At 47.2% G+C, this 22,211-nt stretch overlaps 1 long non-coding RNA gene across 1 annotated transcript in view; it reads left to right on the top strand.

The window, feature by feature from the left end:
• The window catches only part of LOC309326192, a 65,334-nt gene extending 43,342 nt beyond the window's left edge, over nt 1–21,992 (top strand). The window contains exons 2-3 of the long non-coding RNA XR_014150222.1: nt 21,235–21,392; nt 21,853–21,992. This is a non-coding gene — a long non-coding RNA (uncharacterized lncRNA). The remainder of the gene's footprint in view (nt 1–21,234; nt 21,393–21,852) is intronic.
• Nucleotides 21,993–22,211: the final 219 nt, after the last annotated feature.

Here is a 22,211-nt window from a genome sequence, read left to right as displayed (position 1 = left end):
CACCCTCAGAGGCCGGAGAGGCTGGCACGGACGGGGCCCCCAGGTGAGCCTGGGAGAGAGAGGGGCCCCTGGGGGGATCTGCACTCTGCACGCCCTCAGAGGCCGGAGAGGCTGGCAGGAACGGGGCCCCCAGGTGAGCCCGGGAGAGAGAGGGGCCCCTGGGGGGTGGATCCTGCACTCTGCACACCCTCGGAGGCTGGAGAGGCTGGCAGGGACGGGGCCCCCAGGTCAGCCCGGGAAAGAGAGGGGCCCCTGGAGGGACGGGGCCCCAGGTGAGCCCCGGAGAGAGAGGGGCCCCTGGGGGGATCTGCACTCTCCACGCCCTCAGAGGCCGGAGAGGCTGGCAGGGATGGGGCCCGCAGGTGAGCCTGGGAGAGAGAGGGGCCCCTGGGGGATCTGCACTCTGCACACCCTCAGAGGCCGGAGAGGCTGGCACGGACGGGGCCCCCAGGTGAGCCTGGGAGAGAGAGGGGCCCCTGGGGGGATCTGCACTCTGCACGCCCTCAGAGGCCGGAGAGGCTGGCAGGGACGGGGCCCTCTGGTGAGCCCGGGAGAGAGAGGGGCCCTTGGGGTGGGGGGATCCTGCTCTGGCACTTCTGGGAGGGATTTGCACTCTGCACGCCCTCAGAGGCTTCGTAGTCTAAGCTCAGGCGGCTCTTTGAGCTGGCATCTCTCTGGGGGGTTAGGCGTTTCTTCCCATTGGTCAACATCCTTCTTAAATAGTGGTGCCCAGAACTGGACACATTATTCCAGGTGGGGACTGACCAAGGCAGAATAGAGCTCAGTCTTGTAAGCCACTGGTATTAGTAGCAATAAAAGTAATAATAATCACAAGAAGAATAGACTTCGTTAACAAATATTTATGCTGCTTAACTGTGTGTGCATTGCAATCACTTGTTCATTGTTGTGCGTAGTAATTTTAAGTGCATTCTTAATATTACCATCAATGTGCAATACTGTTAAAATGCATAATTTCTTTAAATATAAACACAGAAATAAATGAAGCTCTAAATTCATGGGATGATGACCTGTGCCACAAACTGGGAAGCAGGCAGAGGGGCTTCTCGGTGGTGGCGCCTGCCCTGTGGAACGCCCTCCCCGCCTCCTTTCACAATGACTCACCCAGATTGGCGCCTGCCTCGCCTGCCTCGCCCGCCCCTAACCCGATCCCTAACCCTGGCCAATGCAATAAAATTCACTGGATCCCAGTCACGGCTTGGCTAAGGTCAGTTGCTACTCTTTGGATCAGGGAGCAGAGCTTACACGATACAGAAATTAAACCAACAGACTACGGAAGATGTCTTAAATGAATTTCTCAGTTTATTGATATACAAAGCTTAGGAGAACGAAATGATGTGAAGTGAGCTTATGAATGATAGTGCATAAATGCGGGAAATGGCGCATAGAAAATTGAATACATAGTACTGGCATAACCAAACAGTATTGTGGAATATTAGAATTGATATGGTTAATAGGTAGTCATGACAAAGCAAACAGACTCAAAAACCTAACTCCTCTCCCTCTAAACTATCTTGTTGTGAGATAAATATAAGTTTCCAAAACAGAAAATTATTAAAAGATAATAGTTTACAAACTAAGGGCAGTAGACCAGGACTCATTGTAGTCCTTGGCAAAGCAAGGGTGCAAATCATTTCCTCCCATCTTAGTGTTCATGTCAACAGGACTTCCTAAAATCCAGGCTAAGAAGGAACACAATCTCTTTCAGAGATGGAGAATAAACAGCATGGGTGAGTAGCTGTGTTTCCTTTATGCACTTCTGGACATCAGGAACATGGACTATTTTAAGAATCAGATGTCCCCTTAATTCCTTGTTGTCAGGTGCTCCTTTGTGTTCAGCTCAGGCCTCAGCACAATAATGTAGCACTTGGGAAGGAAGATGCAGCCCAGAAGCCCAGCGCTGGAGGCCAACATAGAGAAGATCTGCACGGCCACCATGTACTTGCCCTTGGTGCTCAGGTAGGTGGGCACAAAAGACACCCAAACACTGCAGAAGACCAGCATGCTGAAGGTGATCAGCTTGGCTTCGTTGAAGGAGCCAGGCAGCTTCCTGGCTAAGAAAGCCACCGTGAAGCAGGTGGCAGCCAAGAAGCCCAGGTAGCCGAGGGCAACGTAGAACATGGCCACAGACCCTTCGTTGCATTGCAGGATGATCTCTTCCACCTGGGAGCGCATGTCGGGCTCTGGGAATGGGGGAGAAGAGCCCAGCCAGATGGTGCAGATGAGAACTTGCCCCCCAGAACAGGAGATGACCATGGAGTTGGCCAGACTCTGGCCCAGCCATCTCCTCACTCTGTTCCCGGGCTTTGTGGCCAGGAAGGCCAGCACCACCGTGATGGTCTTTGCCAAGACAGAAGAAACAGCAACTGAGAAGATGATGCTGAAGGCCGTTTGTCGGAGAAGGCAGGTCTCTTTCCTTGGGCGCCCGATGAAGAGGAAGGAGGACCAAAAGGAAAGCAGGAGGGAGACGAGCAGGATGTAGGAGAGGTCCCGGTTGTTGGCTTTGACAATGGGAGTTTCCTTGTATTTAATGAAGATTCCCAACACAGCGTCTGCTGTTAAGGACAAGAAGAGGGCAATGGAAGCTAAAACCATTCCCAAATATTCTCCATAAGTCAGGAAGGTGGTAATCTTGGGGACACATTGATCTCTGTCCTTATTTGAATGGTGATCTTCTGAGCATTTGGTGCAATGTTCTGCATCTGTGGAAGATAAAAAGAATGGCTGTAGCATCACTTACATCCCTCATGATCGGTGCTTATTACGTTTTGAAGAAATCCTAGAGATTTCTTCCTTATGATCATTCCTTTCAACTCTCTTCCAGGATGTAATGAAGGGGATTAATCCTAAAGAAGTTGAGGAAGGAGCCACATTCCACAATGTCTGCAGAATTCTCACAAAAAGTGGGTGAGACTGGATTTCTGCCCTGTGTTTACTCTCTCCAGAAATTTCTTCCCCCTTGGAGTCACCCACCTTCCTGGGCGGAGAAGGTCCCTTCCGCACACCGAGCACAAGCATAGCAGCAAATGGGCTTTCCTTCTAGAACCACCTTGGCATATCCAGGCTGACATCTTTCTGTACACCTGGAACGAGGTACGCCCTAACCAGAAAGACAAGAAGGTGCAACAAAGAGGAACAGTTAGGAGTATTTGTGGGTATGTAATTCACTCATACAGTGAATTCAAACGGATCTCTGGAATGCAGCCTTTGAATCCCTCTTCAGGGTCCTTTCTGTCGGGAAATCAAGCCCATATCAGGAGAAACTGGCAACTCTCCAAGGCACCCGGCATGATTCCCTGTTGACCTCCCTGGCTGCATTCCCCAGCAGGCGCAGGCAAGGTCTCGATCGGTGATTCTTCTCAAACGTGAGAAGAACACCCCCCCTCTTTCCTGCCCCCTGGCAGGGGAAAGAGCTAGACAGAAACGTATTTACATGCCTTTATTTCTGTCTTTGCAGCGTTACAAAAAACATGACTGCTGTCTTCAAACTATAGCTGTGTAGAGACAAAACACTTCCTGTACTTCCAGGACAGGAATAACCGAAGAGCTCATATTACACTCTGAGCTAATTCCGGTGCTTCGCACTGTGAGTTGACTGTCCCTCTGTTTCCCACGGACAGTCCCAACATTCCCATCATGTTTACTTTTCAAGCTAGCACTTTGCAGCTGCATTGCATCCATATCGTAACAGTTTCTACCCCCCACTGACCATTGGGGTGACCAGAATATCTTTTTCTTCGTAATTCGTTCAGGACAACTGAGGTTTGCGCCACAGAACTCTGTTTCCTCTTCTCCGTTTACCTGCTTCCCTGCTTAATAAATCTTCAAAGAAAATGGCAATGGAGTCTGAAATGCGATTTCCCAAATTTCAGGATTCTGATAATCTCTCAACCACTAATTAAGATAAATTTAATACGAGTCTCCCAAGATGGCGTCGTTAGAAGAAGCATTGATTTGAGCTCCGTGTTAGTTGTGCGGTTTTTATTAGTTTATATTAGTTTTTACTAGTTTTATCAGCTTTTTTATTACCTTCATCAGCATTTTTATTATTTTTACAAAAAAAGGATCTCTGCAGCTGCCGGGAAACACTTCACTGGCAGGCAGGCTGAGTTAAGCCAAAGACATATTAAGAAAAACTGCTCGGAAAGCCCTATGGGAACTCCCGTTCGTGTGTCGCCGCTCTCTACTCTAATTGTTTTAAGTGATAAGGAAGATTAACAGCTGAAGGAAACCTGCTGTGAACTTCTACTGCAGCCGAGTTCGGAATCCAGACCAAGCTCGAAGCTGCATGACGAGAAACTCCCCTGTTCAAGGTGAGGCCTTTGTGAGTTTCCCTTTCATCTGAGAGTTTCCCTTTCATCTGAGACCGAACTGCGGTGGGCCCTGCGATAAGCTTTGAAGAAGAATCTTATATTAGTCTTAGTCCTGGTGGGAGTAGGACTTCAAAGGAATGGTCTGTGTTGCTTACTGGTAGTCTCCTTGTAGATCTAAATAGACCTAAATTGCCGGCCTGTGAGGGTGAGGGTGAAGACGCCGACTTTCATATGAACAGGCAGCGAAATATACCCCCATTGCAAGTGCTGGCTGGCTAGAAGGAAATATTTATCACCTGAGTTGACGTTGAAATACTATCCCCCCTCTTCTCGATATCTGAACCATGGGATATGGGAAACGTCTTAGAGATCCCGAGGAGATAGTCCCCGCTCCCTTTCCGAGATCAAAGCAAATAAGGGTCGAACCATGTCACTTCAAAGAAGGGAGTAATCTACTGGATTGTTCCTACATGGTAGAAACGCAGAACCGTTTCAACCCACTGATTGACTGCGCGTCAGCACTTAAAGACGAAGAGCGAATAATTCCACAAACAACAAGCGATGCGGCCAACAGTAAGAGTGTAGTCTCTCCTCAGAAGGAGGAACTGGTCCTTGGCACGGCCAATCATATGACATTTGAACAGTCCCATTTAATAATCAAAACCTTGCACTGTATATTCAAAAGACTAGATGATCTTTCGTCCCAGCTGCACAGCCTCCAACAAAAGCTAGTTACTACTTCCCCAGCGTCAGCCGGTGTTAAGTCCCTTGAAGAGAGGAAGGGGACGAGGAGTTTGTCCTTAAATAACAAGCGTACTGACAAATTTAAATACAACCTTAACCTTCAATTAGGTCATCAATCCTTGATCTTAACACCAAGGAAAGTGAGCCTAACTATACAAAATGGGGACCCAAGATGGAGAACTCTGGGGGGTGCCAAGGATCTCTTAAAGGTGCTTTTAAATATGGAGGCAACACAAATTGACCTCTGTGCAGTCCTCCCCCTTGTCCATCATCATAAATCTCAGAGAGTCCTGCTTGCGTTCCAATCCACAAAAATTCCCACTATCATACTACGCAAGAAAGCATTTTTGTTTCGCTGTGGGATAGTACCAACGAGAGCTTTTATAGACTCTACGCCTAAACCCCTACTGTTGGAGGCAATAACCAAAGAGGGCTCAAAATCTGCTAAACCCGATCCACCAGTGGTCACCGGAGGGGGTGTTCTACTCCAGGAGAAGAGCTATGTAGCCTCCTCTCCCCTAGCAAAGGACAATGAAATGAAATTAATTTATTACGGTCATAGACCAGAAGAAAAACAAAAAACAACGGTAGTTTACAAGGGGAGTAATAGTGTCAATTTAAAAAATTATACATAAAAGCAATGCACATATGCACACACACACACACACACACGCACACACGCGCTACAATATATGTATAGACTTAAAAAAGAGTGGGCTTGTCCGGGGGACAAGTCTTTTACTTTTTTACAGCTAATGCCCTCCGCTTGATCGCAGCCGCAGAAAATTTGGCCACTTTCAATGTTACTTCTGGGTTTTTATCTCCTAGTAGGATTTTCAGCCGCTGAGATTCAGATCGACCTGGAAATTTCTGAACGATAGGGGTAATAAACAATGACCTGATATCCCCATAGAGGTTGCAGTGTAGCAACACATGTGAAGCCGTTTCCACCTCTTTCAGACCACATGGGCAGACTCGTTCAGCATAGGGTTTGCCCACGTATCTGCCCATTAGTAAGGCAGATGGCAGTACATCAAATCTGGTAAGGGTAAACGCCCGCCTGTATTTTGCGATTTGTAAATCCAGCAAATATGGTGTTAGATTGAACCCTTTTCCATAATCTTGGATAGCTGGATATTTATCTATCTTGCTCATATGGTCCTGAAGCTCTACATCTCCTATTCGCTGGCTCACCATCCTTTTAGCCTTTTCAAAACCTGAGGCTATAAGTTCTTGTGGGGAAAGCCCCAGGCCCTTCAATTTTTCATAGAGCAACAATCTCCATTTAGACTGGAACGGGTCTAATAGAGTCAAAGGAGCCACTCCCACTGGGAAAAATATGAGTTTTAGCCAGAAGTGAATCTTCAGGATCCATATCCTGGCATTGATAGGGAGTTGACCTACCTCCAGCCTAATGGCTGTGTTGGAAACACAGGTAGGTAACCCTAGTAGGGAGCGGTAAAATTTAGTTTGTACAGATTCCAGAGACTTGAGTTTTTGACAATTAAATATCTGGGTGCCATACATCAGTTGTGGAAGTATTTTTGCGACAAAGACCTGGGAGGCAGCAGGAACATATTGACCTCCTTTTCTATAAAAGAAACTTATGATAGCTCTGGAAGATCTTTGCGCATTTGCAATGGAATTCTTAATCTGATGGCACCAGGATCCCTTCTCATCAAAGATTATTCCAAGATATCTAAAGGATGTTACTTGCTCAATAGGTTGGTTATTAATTTTCCATTTATGTCGGAGTTTTCTCTTGGAGAACACCATAGTTTTTGATTTAGTGTAATTTATTATTAGGTGTTCAGCTTCGCAATATTCTGTAAGAGCTCGTAAAAGTTTTCTTAGTCCCACACAAGAGAAGGAAATAAGTGCCGCATCATCTGCGTACAAAAGGACTGGGATTGGTATATTATTTAGGTTTGGGGGATGAGTACTTGCATCCTCCATCTTTCTAACTAAGGAGTTTATGTAGAAATTAAATAGAATAGGGGCAAGAACACAGCCTTGCTTGACACCATGGAAACTTTGGATTTCCTTTGATAGGTTCCCATAACGGTCACATCTAACACGGATCCGAGTATTTTCATGTAGTCTACGGATGAGAAGCAAAAGACGTCTATCGATGTTTGTGGCACTTAATTTTTCCCAAAGTCTGTGCCGGGGTATCAAATCGAAAGCTGATTTGAAATCTATAAAGGCTACATAGAGGGAGCTTCCTTTCTTTGAGGTGTATTTCTCCACTAGATGTTGCAATACCAGTCCTTGGTCTAAAGTTGATCTATGTGCCCTGAAACCAGCCTGGGCTTCCTTAAGGATGTGCTCCCATTCCAGCCAGTCCGCAAACTTTTCACGTAAGTGAGTTGCGTAAAGTTTGCTAATAATGCTTAAGAGACTGATTGGTCTGTAATTGGCTGGATCAAGTTTACAGCCTTTCTTGAAAATGGGAACGATGATTGCCAATCCCCAGTCCTCTGGTATTATTGCTGTTTGGTCTATGCTAGTGAATAGGGTGGCAAGGACTGGGGCCCACCAGTCAATATTGGCTTTGAGAAGCTCAGGGGAGATATTATCTGCTCCTGGGGCTTTTCTGTATTTGAGTGCCTGAATAAGCCTCCTGACCTCCGCAACCGTCACCGGAGGCCACTCATCACCTGCCGCACACTGTGTTAGTGGCTGTGTCAAAGGCAGAGCTGAATATAATGATTGGAAGAATGCCTCCCAAGTCCCTGCAGGTATAGTATACTCCACTTCTGAGGAGGTAGATCGCACTCCATTCGCTACCATTCTCCAGAAGGTGGCCGAGTCTCTCTCTCTGGATGCATCTATTAGGCATTTCCATTCTCTTTTCTGTGCCAGGAGTTTTTTGTTTTTAATCAGGATTTTATAATTTCGTTTATCTCCAAACCAGACCGTGGGGAGTTGGGGTAAATTGGCAGATCTATAATTCTTGTATTTTTTCAGTAAGTTTAGCTTCATGTCCTGGCATTCTTGATCAAACCAGGGTTTGGAGTTTTTATATACTGAGGATTGCCTATTTGACCTGTTCCTTTTTTCCTTCAGGGAATCTTGAAGGAGTGAAATTAACTCCTGAAATAAATTTATTTTTAATTCATGGCTTGAGGAAGTTATAAGGTTATCTCTCTTAGTGAGGAATTCCTTTGAGCATAGCCTACTTGAAATTTCCTTATGCAGTTCATCTGTCCATCTAATACGAGAATATCTGAGCTCCAAAGCTGTAGGGCTCGAATATTCGATTTTCTCAGCGCAGGATAAATCCTTCCCCGCAACTACAAGTGCACTTAATGGCAGATGGTCACTATCTAAGCGCTCCTCCACTTTGCATTCCAGAACTTTGTTTTGAAGATCATACGACACGATTATATAATCAATTGTGGAGGCGCCATTGTTAGATATAAATGTGAATTCTCCGACCTCCTCCCCCTCAGTACGGCCATTCAGTATAACCAAGTCCAACTTATTGACCAGGTGTAATAGGCATAAGCCAGCATAATTACAGCCTTTATCCTTTGAGATTCTAGCTGGTATTGAGTGGGCTTCCTCTATAATGGGGGCTGTTTCATGGAAATGGGCATACAAAGCCTCATCAGATTGTCCAATTCTGGCATTTAGGTCGCCAGCCACCACTACAGAGGCATCAGGGAATTGATTTGATAGTTTGTCAAGATACTGTTCTAACTGAGCCCAGGTATTTCTTATCAGTCTTTTCTCTCTTTGTGGGGGTAGGTATACGTTAATCAGCAGCAAGCTGTGGGTTCTCCACTGTACTTGCACAGCTGTGGCCAGATGGTCTAGTGGGTCTAGTTTTTTAAATATGGCCCTTAGCCTTGTTGAGATTAAAGTAACTAACCCACCTTTAACTCGCCCCCCTCTAGTACTCAAAAGACCTGGGAGGGAGAACGCAGAAAAGCCATTTAACTCCACTTCGCTTGTTCTACTCCAGGAGAAGAGCTATGTAGCCTCCTCTCCCCTAGCAAAGGACAATGACCATCCGGAAAGTGGCCTGACACCACCAGAAGAGATCGAACTCATTGCCTCCTTTGCAGATTTACCAGTGGTGGAACAAAAAGAAATTATTAAAAGACTGGAATCGCTTAAAACCCAACTTATTTCTTTATTTTAAACAATAATCAAAAATTATATAATGCTTTGTATCTTCCCTTTACACGTTCCCTTATTTCTTCCCACCCCTTTTTATTTTCTGCCTTTCTTTTCAAAGTCTTCCCTTAATACCTTCCCCCCTCCCTTAAATCCCTCCTTTATAGGCTTATCAGCTAAGAAAACAGTTCAACAATATAATACAGAATTATACATAAAAAGTAAATAGAACATTGCAGGACCATCAGCAAGCTGGGGGGGGGGGGGAGGAAACTCAGTTTCCTTCTCATTGCAGTTTCTTTGACCCCCAGAAGGTCTCGCTGTCTCTTTTCTCAGTTCTTTCTTTAGCTGTCCCTTCTTGCTCGCTTGCTTTCCTCCTTTCCTTCCTCCTCCTTTGGGCGTGGGCAGCGTGGCGCTGTCGTTCTCTCGCACTTCTCGCAGACGCTGTCGTTCTCTCGCACTTCTCCTTCGCCGTCCACCCTTTGCCCGCTGTCTTCTCTGTTCTGCTCCATAATCTCAAAAGGTGACAGGCTCTAGGACTGGGGCTGGCCGTGTGGGACGCCGGCGTAAGATTAAGACCTGTGCAAGGACAACAAAAAGGAAATGTCCCTTAGGGACTCGCGCAACTCCAGGTGTTACTTCCCCAGCCACCACTGGCGGAGGAAGGTGGGGTGCGGGGGGGGGTATTGCCCCGAGTGTCATCCCTTGGGGGGAGGGCTGACAAAATCCCCCCGGGCGTAGGGCCACGAGAGTTTGGGTTTCTCGCCCCGCTTTCCTCCGCGTTCTGATCTTTCTGATCTTTCCTCTCCAGTTCAGGCCACAAGGATTAAGACCTGTGCAAGGACAAGAAAAAGGAAATGTCCCTTAGGGACTCGTGCGCCTCCAGGTGCTACTTCCCCAGCCACCACTGGCGAGGGAAGGTGGGGTGCGGGGGGGGTATTGCCCCGAGTGTCATCCCTTGGGGGGGGGCTGACAAAATCCCCCCGGGCGGATCAGTGCAAGTCTCCCAACTCCTCCTCACCTTGGTTCGGGGTGGACACAGCTGCGATGCTGCCGCATCCAGCGCCTGAGCCGCGTGCAGAGTGGCCTCCGTTCTGCCTGCGCCCCGCTGCTGGCTCTTGTACTGGGTTGCCCCGGTGGCACTGGTGGTGCTGGCGGCGGCGCTCTTCTGAAGATCTTGCGAATCCGGGAGATGATGGAAGCCAGGCAAGTGGGGGTCTTCGGGGGCCTCTCTTCCTCGCAGTCCTGTGAGAAAAGTAAACAATTCACCTCCAGATTCTGGGAAAATGCCACAATCTTTAATCAATCAATCAATCAATTGGTTGATTAATTAAACCCTGAAGCTCTCAGGGCGGCTTACAGGATAAAAATACAAAATAAAAACACAACATATGTATTAAAAACAAAAACAAAGTCATAAGCCAACCTCCCAATCCACAAGCATGTTGAAAAGGCCATGCATTGTTCAATTAGCCAAAGGCTGGTTCTAGAGCAGAACTTTCCATGTTGGTGACACACTTTGGAGACATGCCTCATTTCGCAACATAGGGATTCAGTTCAACTAGCCCTTTTCCAGCCCTGGGAGGAGCACGAAGGTTCTGCGACACACAGTTTGGAAAGCTCTGTTCTAGAGAAACGTCTTTGCTTGGTATCTAAAGATACATAATGAAGGTGCCAGATGAGCCTCCCTGGGGAGAGCATTCCGCAAGTGGGAGCCACCACAGAAAAGGCCCCTTCTTGTGTTGCTGCCCTCCAGACCGTTTGTGAAGGTGCCACACGAAGAAGGGCCTGTGTGGTGGCAGGCTGTCATAATCCCTCCTTTTCTGTTTGGGGGCGAGGCGTTATATGAAAGGGTTGTAGTCAGGAGGGAACACTCCTCTCCCAAGTTCTCATGTGGCCGGCCTTGGAGAGATCTGAACGAGACACAAAACCAAGAACAAGCGGATGGGGGGAAGGTATAGGAGGCAGGAAAACCCCAGAGAGAACCGGCTTTGCAAAGTGCCAACATGGTTTTATTATCGCCAAACCCACTTTGCAATTAATAACTTCATTTGGCAGGAGCCACCCGGAAACGCATTCAAAAGAGTTATCTTACAAAACAAATACCAACCGAAAAGCAACCCAGGAGAATTATCTCCACCCCCATCGTTCTGCCCGGACACTGAGATCCAGTGCTGAGGGCCTTCTGGCGGTTCCCCACTGCGATAAGCCAAGTTACAGGGAACCAGGCAGAGGGCCTTCTCGGTAGTGGCACCCGCCCAGTGGAATGCCCTCCCGCCAGATGTCAAAGAAATAAACAACTATCTGACTTTTAGAAGACATCTGAAGACAGCCCTGTTCAGGGAAGCTTTTCATATGTCATGAATGAATGTTTCGTCTGACCTCAATTACGCTTGCCTCCAGGTGTTCTCCAGGTGGGGGGCACGCCAAATCAAGGTCCTCCCTGTCCTCTTTGTCCTCCCCGTCCTCCTCTGGGGGGCTCCCTGATTCTTCTTGTGGCTCTTCCTCCTTGATAGCCACTTCAGAGGCTGACTGCTGGTAGAGACAGGACCCCAGAGGTGGTGGTGGGGAGAGGGGAGAAAGAGAGCAGCCCAAAATGAGAGAGGAACCCACATTGAGTCGCTAGCCAGGGAAGCCCTACAGCCCTGGCACCATGGGGGGCTGGTCCATCAGGACAAGTGGGGCAGCAAGCATACCCTTAGCAGCCCCCTGCCTGCCTGCCTGCCCCCTTGCTCCTGAGCAGTCCAGAAGGTGGCCTGACCGGCCGGCCGGCCAGCTTCCTCCTCCTCCTCCTCCCCAGCCTCAGGGTTGCCCAGCTCAGCAGGGCTTCCCTCCTGCTCTGTCTGCTACGTACCTCATTGAGGGAGTCCCAAAGGGATTCCAGGGAGGACAGGGAGGAAACACTGGAAAAGGGTGACATACTTGGAACCTGCAAGGAAAGATGCAAAAAACGAGCAATTAAAAAACCAAGCCAAACATTAAAACTCAAGGCACCCCTAACTGAAACAACAGTTTCATCCTGCAGTTGATATGCCCCCCTCCCCTTCTGCCTATCACCGCTTAGGCCACGGCTACCTACCCAGTCAGGACTGAGGAGATCCAGCCGTCTTGCGGTCTCCTCCTCGCCTTTTCCTTCATCCTCCTTTTCATGGGAAATGTCCTCCTCGATGGCTGACTGCTGGCAGAGACCCAGCGGTGGTGGCAGGGAGAAAGGAGAAAGAGAGCAGCCCAAAATGAGACAGGAACCCACACTAAGTCGCTAGCCAGGGAAGCCCTACAGCCCTGGTGCCATGGGGGGGCTGGTCCATCAGGACAAGTGGGGCAGCAAGCATACCCTTAGCAGCCCCCTGCCTGCCTGCCCCCTTGCTCCTGAGCAGTCCAGAAGGTGGCCTGGCCAGCCGGCCGGCCGGCTTCCTCCTCCTCCTCCTCCCCGGCCTCAGGGTTGCCCAGCTCAGCAGGGCTTCCCTCCTGCTCTGTCTACTACGTACCTCATTGAGGGAGTCCCAAAGGGAATCCAGGGAGGACAGGGAGGAAACACTGGAAAAGGGTGACATACTTGGAACCTGCAAGGAAAGATGCAAAAAACGAGCAATTAAAAAACCAAACCAAACATTAAAACTCAAGGCACCCCTAACTGAAACAACAGTTTCATCCTGCGGTTGATATGCCCCCCTCCCCTTCTGCCTCTCACCGCTTAGGCCACGGCCACCTACCCAGTCAGGACTGAGGAGATCCAGCCGTCTTGCGGACTCCTCCTCGCCTTTTCCTTCATCCTCCTTTTCATGGAAAATGTCCTCCTCGATGGCTGACTGCTGGCAGAGACCCAGTGGTGGTGGCAGGCAGAAAGGAGAAAGAGAGCAGCCCAAAATGTTTATTGCTTTTAAACATTACAAAGAAGAAGAAGAGAAGAAGAAAAAAAACAATACAATACAATATATAAACAATACACAACACAACACTAACACAATAAACTAAACATAACCAAACAAAAACATTTTAAAACACACTTCTTACCATACCAGTATCTTCACTTTCATTCCCTTGTTTCATCGACCTCCTCACACCTCCCTTTTTGTATTCCACTTCTGTTAATTATTTCAGCAAATCCTTTCCATCTTCCTCTATTTCTGTCATATAATTGTCTTAACATATTTTAACCTTATTTTCCCTTTAATACTCTAATAATCTATCTATACTTAATTCCTTATAACATTTCTACTAAAGCCGTATAACTTCATTCCAACATTTTTCAAACACTCATTAATTTTACATTATTTCTAGAAATAGTCTTTAAACTTTTTCCAATCTTCTTCCACCGTCTCTTCTCCCTGGTCTCGGATTCTGCCAGTCCATTCCGCCAATTCCATATAGTCCACCAACCTGGTGATCTTCTGTCCGATGTTCTTAACAAGTCCCTTCTGCGGGTCTTCTTCGTACTTATACAAGAACTTTACTTTGTCTTCTACTGATCTTATTTTTGTTTTCCTTCCTTTGAGGCTGAAGAGTAGGTCTTGGGGAAACTCCCACCTAAAGATAATTTTATTCCATCTCGACAGGGTAACCAAATCTCCATAGTTAAACCTAAGATCCAAAAGGTATTTCAGGACGTCTTTCAAAATTTCCACTCTTGACTGTTGTTCTTCTAAGTTCTTCTGGTAAAGTCTGAAAACCCTCACAATTTTAGTCTCTTCTTGGCCCAATTCCAGGTCCCAAAAATCAGCAGATTCCTGTGTAAGAAAGTCCATCAAAACTTCCCTCTCCAGTTCAGGCAGGGCTCTGATCCTCAAAGTCTGTTTTCCTTTAGATTCAATCATAACAGGCATCAACTTATGATCATCAAATTGCATGTATGAGGCTGGGACTCTTTCTCTCTCCAATTGTGTTACTTTAGGTTCAACGGCAACAGCTTTCTCCCTAGCCTTCTCCGCAGTTTGCCAAGTCAAAGTGGATTCCTGTGTCAATTTCTGGATAGTTTCTGTATTGGTATTCACCTTTTGTCCCAAAAAATCCACCTTCTTGTGAAGCTGTTCCAATGAATCATTTATCTTACATAATACAGCCACTAAGGCCTCTTCTGTCGACATTCTTAACCGATTCAAGGTCATTCCCAAAGTCTCACAGCCTTATCTTGCAGCTGGAAATTCCCCCAGCTCAGCTCTTGTCATAGTTTCAAAGGCTTCCTCTAGAGGGAAACAGTTTCTATTTGTATCAATCCTTTTAAGCACAGTTCAAACAATAAAGTTAGTTTCAATTTTCAGTTACTTTTACTCCTTTTTAAGAGCAGACGGAGAGAATAGAAACAATGTATCTCTCTTATTTAGCTAGCTGTCAGCGAATGTTCTATTCACTGTCAACGACCAATCCAAAAACGTCAGTCTTACTAGCAGCCCGTTTCCAGGTTCGGAGCGGTGGTATTTTGACTTTCTTCACTCTCTCCTGCAGGCACACACAATCCAAAACTTCCCCCCTCTTCTCCTGCTTCCAAGGGGGGTTTGATGTTTTCTACCGATGGAAATTTAGTCCTGTACAATAGGCTTTCCAAGACTTTAGCTTACAGTCTCTTTGCTGTGATCTATTTACAAAAGGGGAAGGCGGACTTCCTGTTTTGAACCTCCCCGTTTCGGTGTCAAATTAAGACGTTTAAAAATCCAATTCTCCGCTCTACTCACAGGTAGTTGCTTTAAGATCAAATTGTCCACAGGAAAAAGTCAGCGCTCTCTGGCAACAGCTATGCGGCTTCGCTCCGTGGAAGAAGCAGTCAATTCGAAGCACCGTGACACTCACCCCACGTTGCTCCGGAACCCCGAAACCGGGTTTCCCCACGAGTGGGGGAGGCGCAAAAGGTGCCAGCCGAATCCCAGGTTCACAGGCTTCACCCGCCTGTGATTTTTAGTGGGTCTCCGCCTTGCCATGGCGGCCAGACCCAGATTTCCACGAGGCAAATGCCTCCCGATCAGAGGAATTCAGCCATTGCCGGAGGCGCCAACCCGGAAGTCCGAGAGCAGCCCAAAATGAGACAGGAACCCAGAAGGCAAACTCTCCTGCCCACATTGAGTAGCTAGCCAGGGAAGACCTACAGCCCTGGCACCATGGGGGGCTGGTCCATCAGGACGAGTGGGGCAGCAAGCACAGCACATTAACTCTCAAGGCACCCATAATTGAAACAACAGAACAGCGGCATAGCCAGCCGCTCGGGTGCCCAGTTCAACGCGGGGGTCCTGCAGGTGGGGGGCGCTACCTGGAGCCTATCTGCTGCCTCCCCCTCAGCTGTAGGGCGGCTGAGGGAGAGGCAGAGGGCAGACGCAAGCCCCACACTGCCGTTTCAGGCAGCGCCCAGCCTGCAGGGGCCCACGCCACCATGTCACTCCCAGGAGAGACGCTAGGATCAGGCACTCTACAGCCCCCCCCCCGGTAAGTGCCAGCCCCCACGGTGTGGCACCCAGTGCCAGCCGCGTTTTTTGACTCAACTAAAAGGTTTGGTGAGCCCAATTTTTATTTTTATTTTAAACTCGGCTTTTTGTCCTTTTGCCACCCCCCTCAGTGATGACACCTGGGGCGGCCCCCAATCCCCCACCCTCCTTTCTCTGCAGCTGCAACAGACTAAAAGGACTCCAAACTCCCTTAGCAGTTTCCTGCTGGTCCCCTCACCATTTTCCCAGGCGTCAATCGTCTCACTTTGCAGTTGCAGATAAGGCACCCAAAGGCTGCTGATCAAGGCAGGGGTTGGTCTCAACTGCCAAGTGAGGTTGGGATTCTGAGCCGATGTCACAGCCAGGTTCCGATCAGTCCATTTCCTCCAAGGGGGGGGGACCCTGTTTCCCCTGAGGGTGACCGCTGAACACACCACCCAAGAGAAAAAGAAGGAGAAAAGGAGAGAAATCTTTTAATTCTGTAGCAAGAAAGAATGAGTGCCAAGAGTTTTCTTTTCCCTGCACTCCTCCATTGCAACACCTATTATTATTATTATTATTATTATTATTATTATTATTATTATTCTAGATTTAATGAACACTCATATCAGAGTACATTGTAAATTGATAGCCATAGTCTTTATATACTAACATTTTATGTTCTTCCACATCCATTTAATGCTCCTAAACCCTTCTTTTAGATTCTGTTAGCTTCTTTTAGACTTTTATATATACTTTGTGATTAATACTTTTTAGCTGTCCAAAACGTTTTACAGACTGTAAATGATTGTACCTCACCCTACTGATGCTGGTCTACTAAGGTAATAAAGATCTGATTGATTGAAATGAAATATCCTAGTAATGCAGTGATCGCACACTAATGTAATGTATTCCTCTCCCCCCAAATTCATACTTCATTACTCATTAATATTAGTAATAATAATGAAATAAGTCCGGCCAGAGGCTCCTCCCAGCTTTGCCTGGACCCTCCCACTGGGCGTGACCACTCCCCACTAAGCCCCGCCCACCTCTTGCCTTCCCCAGCTCCACTCTCCCCGCCTCCTTTCACAATGGCTCGCCCGGATTGGCGTAGGCGGCCTGCCACTCTCGCGAGCACAGAAGCCTCCCCTCCCCTCCCTTCCCGCTTGCCTCGCCCGCCCCGCCCTTCGCCCTTGCCCCGCGCTGATTGGCCAAAACGGGGGGCCTGTAAGGGGCGTGGCCTGGCAGAGGGAGGCGGAGCGAGGGCGCCAGAAGCAGCTGGAGGAAGGAGGCAGCTGAAGGGGGGGGGGCTGAGTCCTCAGCGTGGTCGGCAGCGGGAGGCGCATGGAGGAAATGGGGGGGGAGTAACAGAGTTGGACCCCCCTTTTAAAGACAAACAGAACCCCTCCAGCACCAGAATTCAAAAGCATCCATTCTTCTTGATGGTCCAGCTCTCACTTCCATCCATCTCAACTGGGAAAACCAGAGCTTGAACTATACGGACCTTTGTCGGCAAGGTGATGTCTCTGCTTTTTAAGATGCTGTCCAGGTTTGTCATTGCTTTTCTCCCAAGAAGCAGGCGTCTCTTAATTTCGTGGCTGCTGTCACCATCTGCAGTGATCATGGAGCCCAAGCAAGTGAAATCTCTCCCTGCCTCCATTTCTTCCCCTTCTATTTGCCAGGAGGTGAGGGGACCAGTGGCCAGGATCTTCGTTTTTTGGATGTTGAGCTTCAGACCAATAGCTTAGGGGACTTAAAGTCTGTGGCTCTGACCCCTCCCCATTTTAACGGCCCCTTCCAGCTGAGGGGAGGGGGCGGCTTGCTTCCTGGCCTCCCCTCCCCTCTGGGTTGAAATTGGGGCTGATGCCCTTGCTGATCCATGGGGGGGGGGCTTATAAATGTGACTCTCCCCCCATTCTGAAATCTGGGAGGTTGTAACCGGAGAAAAGAACAGAGGACTGACTTCGCCGGTGGCGCCCTGAATTTTGATCCTGTGTTTTGTTCGCCGACTCTTTGTTGTTGTTTTTTAAAGATATTTATTGAAGTTTCAAAAAGGTTACAAAATAAGGAAAAAAGAGAAAAAAGAGAAAAAATACAAATTAAAAACAGATCAATCTTTTCATGTCTTGTCTTTCATTTGCTTGTTTCCTTGACCTCCTCACACCTCCCTTTTTTGTATTCCAATTCAGTTAGTTAATCCAGCAAATCCTTTCCCTCCTTATTTTTATCTTCATCCTTTACCTTAATGTATTATAGCTTTGTATTCTCACCTAGTAACAATCCATTTTTACATATTCCTTTATAACATTACTGCTAAAAGCACTTAACTTCATTCCGACATCATTCTAACATTCATTAATTTTGCAGTATTTATGTAAGTAGTCTTTAAATTTCTTCCAATCTTCTTCCCCCGACTCTTCTCCCTGGTCTCGGATTCTTTCGCCGACTCTTTGCACGTGTTGCAGACCTGCACGTCTGTAGCTCAACCCCGTGCAGCGTAGCGTACAGCGATCCCCTTCGTTTCCTCCTTTCCCCCATTCATCAAGTGCTTGACCAATCCCCAAGCGCCCTTCCTGACAGAGCCCTCTTTCCTTTGCCAATCCGAAGCGCGGGATCAGGAGAGGTTGCGAAACATCGCCCTCTAGCGACGACTGCGCTGGTACTGCAGCTGCCCAAGCAGGGAAGGGCGAAGAAGCCATGGACACCAACGGGCTGCATTGGAGCGACCCTCCATTGAGGAGGAATCTGGAGAAATCAATCAGAAGAAATCATTCCCGGGACGGGTTGGCATCCTGCCAAGGCTGCTTCTTCAGGGGGAAGGTGGCCATCCGAGGAGGGGCTTGGGGCTGAGCCTGGCATTGCCCTCATCTCTGAAGCTTCTGCTCACGTCCCCACCTGCCCTATGGCATAAGGGTCAAGCCCTCCATCCTGACTTGGGAGGGTCGGACACCAACCCATCCAGGAAACAATGTCCTCCCGGTCTGAGTGTATTGGAAAGACAGAGGTCTGGAGGGTCAGAGATGGCAGGTATTTCCCTTGGCCTTACATTTGGGATGGACACGGCATCAGTTTTCACCCCAGTACCACACCTGTTCTATGACATGTTCACGACATGTGTGTGATGCTTCCCACAAGGTGTTGGGGGTAACCTGGAGAAACTTGTTAAAAGGAGGAGCCCCCATTGTTCGGGGCTTCTCTCTGCATCTTCTATGCTGTATTCGCGAGTCATTGTTATCGGAAAGTTTTTCCTGATGTTGGTTTGGAATCTCCTTTCTTGTAACTTTACAATAATGTTCTGACTTTATATACACACAGTGGTACCTCGGGTTACAGACGCTTCAGGTTACAGACTCCCCTAACCCAGAAATAGTACCTCGGGTTAAGAACTTTGCTTCAGGATGAGAACAGAAATCACGTGGCAGCGGCGAGGCGGCAGCAGGAGGCCCCATTAGCTAAAATGGTACCTCAGGTTAAGAACAATTTCAGGTTAAGAACAGAATTTGTATCTATAAACCAATAGCAAGAGATTCAGATGACGTTAAAGAATGAGTTTATCAATCAGGTACCAATCAGAACAAAGTGAATGGTCAGAAATAACATCTCAACTGCGAAAAGAAGAATGGTTGGTGTAAACCCGAAACCAAGTTAATAATTGCATTTCAATGGGTCTGCTTTAGGTTTCATTGCAATCAAGGCGATGAGATAATAATAATAATAATAATAATAATAATAATAATAATAATAATAGTAGTAGTAGTATTGCGTTCCCTGGCCACTCTGGGCGGCTCCCAACAGAATATTAAAAGCACTATCCAAATCACAGCCACAACATGCATTTAAAGCATTTTTGGAGCTCTAAATTGCAGGTAAAACAACTGGCGGGTGGCCAAGGCCATTTTGGCCTCTGTTGTCCAGGGCGCCGGAGCCGCGGGACGTCGGGAAAAGGGGGAAGCCCTTCTAGGTGCCTCCAAGGGAATGAGGAAAAGGACGAGGTCTCTTGGAGGCTTCCTGGGTTATGTGGGTTTAGTAGTATAATAATTGGTTATTCTTAGTTTATTAGCACGCCAGGAGGAAGGTTGCGCAGGGCAGCCTGGGAAGGGCGAGGGAAAGGCTGTGAGGAAAAGCCTTCTCTCTTTTTCCATCGCTCTGCCCCTCCATCAAGTTTAAATGGAAGAATCCAAATACGTTTAGAGAAAAATAAAATGATAGGAAACAGGATCCTTGTTTGGAGAAGAAGGGGCAGCAAAGCATGCTGGGAAGAAGGACCTGAGGGAAATGAAACCAAACCTAACAAAGGATAATTTACCAATAAAGCTAATAAGTGAAACCTAACAAAAGATTTATTTATTCAGTTATACGTTGGAAAATGGGTAAATTTCAAGTATAGGAAGCTGGATCCATGTTTGTGAGAAGAAGGGGCAGCAAAGCATGCTGGGAAGAAGGACGTGAGGGAAATGAAACCTAATAAAGGATAATTTATCAATAAAGCTATTAAGTGAAACCTAACGAAAGACACTTTCAGATGTATTTATTCAGTTATACGTTGGAAAATGCGTAAATCTCAATTATAGGAAGCTGGATCCTTGTTTCTGAGAAGAAGGGGTAGCAAAGCATGCTGGGAAGAAGGACGTGAGGGAAATGAAACCTAATAAAGGATAATTTATCAATAAAGCTATTAAGTGAAACCTAACGAAAGACACTTTCAGATGTATTTATTCAGTTAAACATTGGAAAATGGGTAAATCTCAATTATAGGAAGCTGGATCCTTGTTTGTGAGAAGAAGGGGGAGCAAAGCATGCTGGGAAGAAGGACGTGAGGGAAATGAAACCTAATAAAGGATAATTTATCAATAAAGCTATTAAGTGAAACCTAACGAAAGACACTTTCAGATGTATTTATTCAGTTAAACATTGGAAAATGGGTAAATCTCAATTATAGGAAGCTGGATCCTTGTTTGTGAGAAGAAGGGGGAGCAAAGCATGCTGGGAAGAAGGACCTGAGGGAAATGAAACCAAACCTAGGTTTCAGGTGAGCCCAGGAGAGAGAGGGGCCCCTGGGGGATTTGCACTCTGCACGCCCTCAGAGGCCGGAGAGGCTGGCAGGGACGGGGCCCCCAGGTGAGCCCGGGAGAGAGAGAGAGGGGCCCCTGGGGGGTGGATCCTGCACTCTGCACGCCCTCAGAGGCCGGAGAGGCTGGCAGGGACGGGGCCCCCAGGTGAGCCCGGGAGAGAGAGGGGCCCCTGGGGGGATTTGCACTCTGCACGCCCTCAGAGGCTTCGTAGTCTAAGCTCAGGGGGCTCTTTGAGCCGGCATCTCTCTGGGGGGTGAGGGGTTTCTTCCCATTGGTCAACATCCTTCTTAAATAGTGGTGCCCGGAATTGGACACAGTATTCCAGGTGGGGACTGACCAAGGCAGAACAGAGCTCAGTCTTGTAAGCCACTGGGATTAGTAGCAATAAAAGTAATAATAATCACAACAAGATAGTAATATTAGACTTTGTTAACAAATATGTATGTTGCTTAACTGTGTGTGCATTGCAATCACTTATTCACGGTTGTGCGTAGTAATTTTAAGTGCATTCTTGATATTACAATCAAGGAGCAATACTGTTAAAATGCATATTTTCTTTAAATATAAACACAGAAATAAATGAAGCTCCAAATTCATCGGATGATGACCTGTGCCACAAACCGGGAACCAGGCAGAGGGCCTTCTTGGTGGTGGCGCCCTCCCTGTGGAACGCCCTCCCAGCAGATGTCAAGGAAGGAAACAACTACCTGACTTTTAGAAGACATCTGAAGGTAGCCCTGTTTATGGATGTTTTTAATGTTTGATGTATTTATCGTGTTTTGAATATTCTATTGGGAGCCACCCAGAGTGGCTGGGGAAACCAAGCCAGATGGGTGGGGTATAAATAAATGGTTGTTGTTGTTACACTAGATTTAATGAACATTCATATCAGAGTGCCCTGTAAATTGATAGTCAATTGATAGCCATATATACTAACCTTTTATGCTCTTCCATATCCATTTAATGCAACGAAACCCTTCTTTTAGCTTCTTTTAGACTTTTATATATACTTTGTGTATTAATGCTTTTTAGCTTTCCAAAATGTTTTACAGATTGCTGGTCTACTGAATGCTGGTCTACTACCATAATAAAGATTTAATTGATTGAAATGAAGTATCCTATAGTCATGCAGTGATTGGACACCAAAATAATATAATACGGGTAATTCATAGTGAAATATACAGTTTCCAGATCCTGTAAGACAGGCGCTGACACGGACCACAGCAGCGACCCATGAGGCAGATGTACTCATAAAGTTTGTGTTTCACTACTGAGGGAAGTGATGGAGGTGATAGTGCGCGTGTCACGTGACTAGTCAGGCGAAATGGCTGCGTCTGCAGCGGAGAAGGCGTCTTGTGTTCTTGAACTGAGCAAAACGGAGTTTGTTGTGCAACTGCATTTTCGATTGTGATGTGTGTTGTGTGACGAGGGTGCACACATAGAACATCTGTGACTGTTTCTAAAATACTTCAACATTCTCCTACAATTCTGTCACAGGTAACATGAGATATATTCTTTTTTTATAGAGTTTTGAAACTGTATACTTCATT

This window comes from Podarcis erhardii, assembly GCF_964252035.2.
Source record: "Podarcis erhardii genome assembly, chromosome: 12".
In the NCBI taxonomy this organism is placed as follows: domain Eukaryota; kingdom Metazoa; phylum Chordata; class Lepidosauria; order Squamata; family Lacertidae; genus Podarcis; species Podarcis erhardii.
This window is presented reverse-complemented; position numbering and strand designations above follow the sequence as displayed.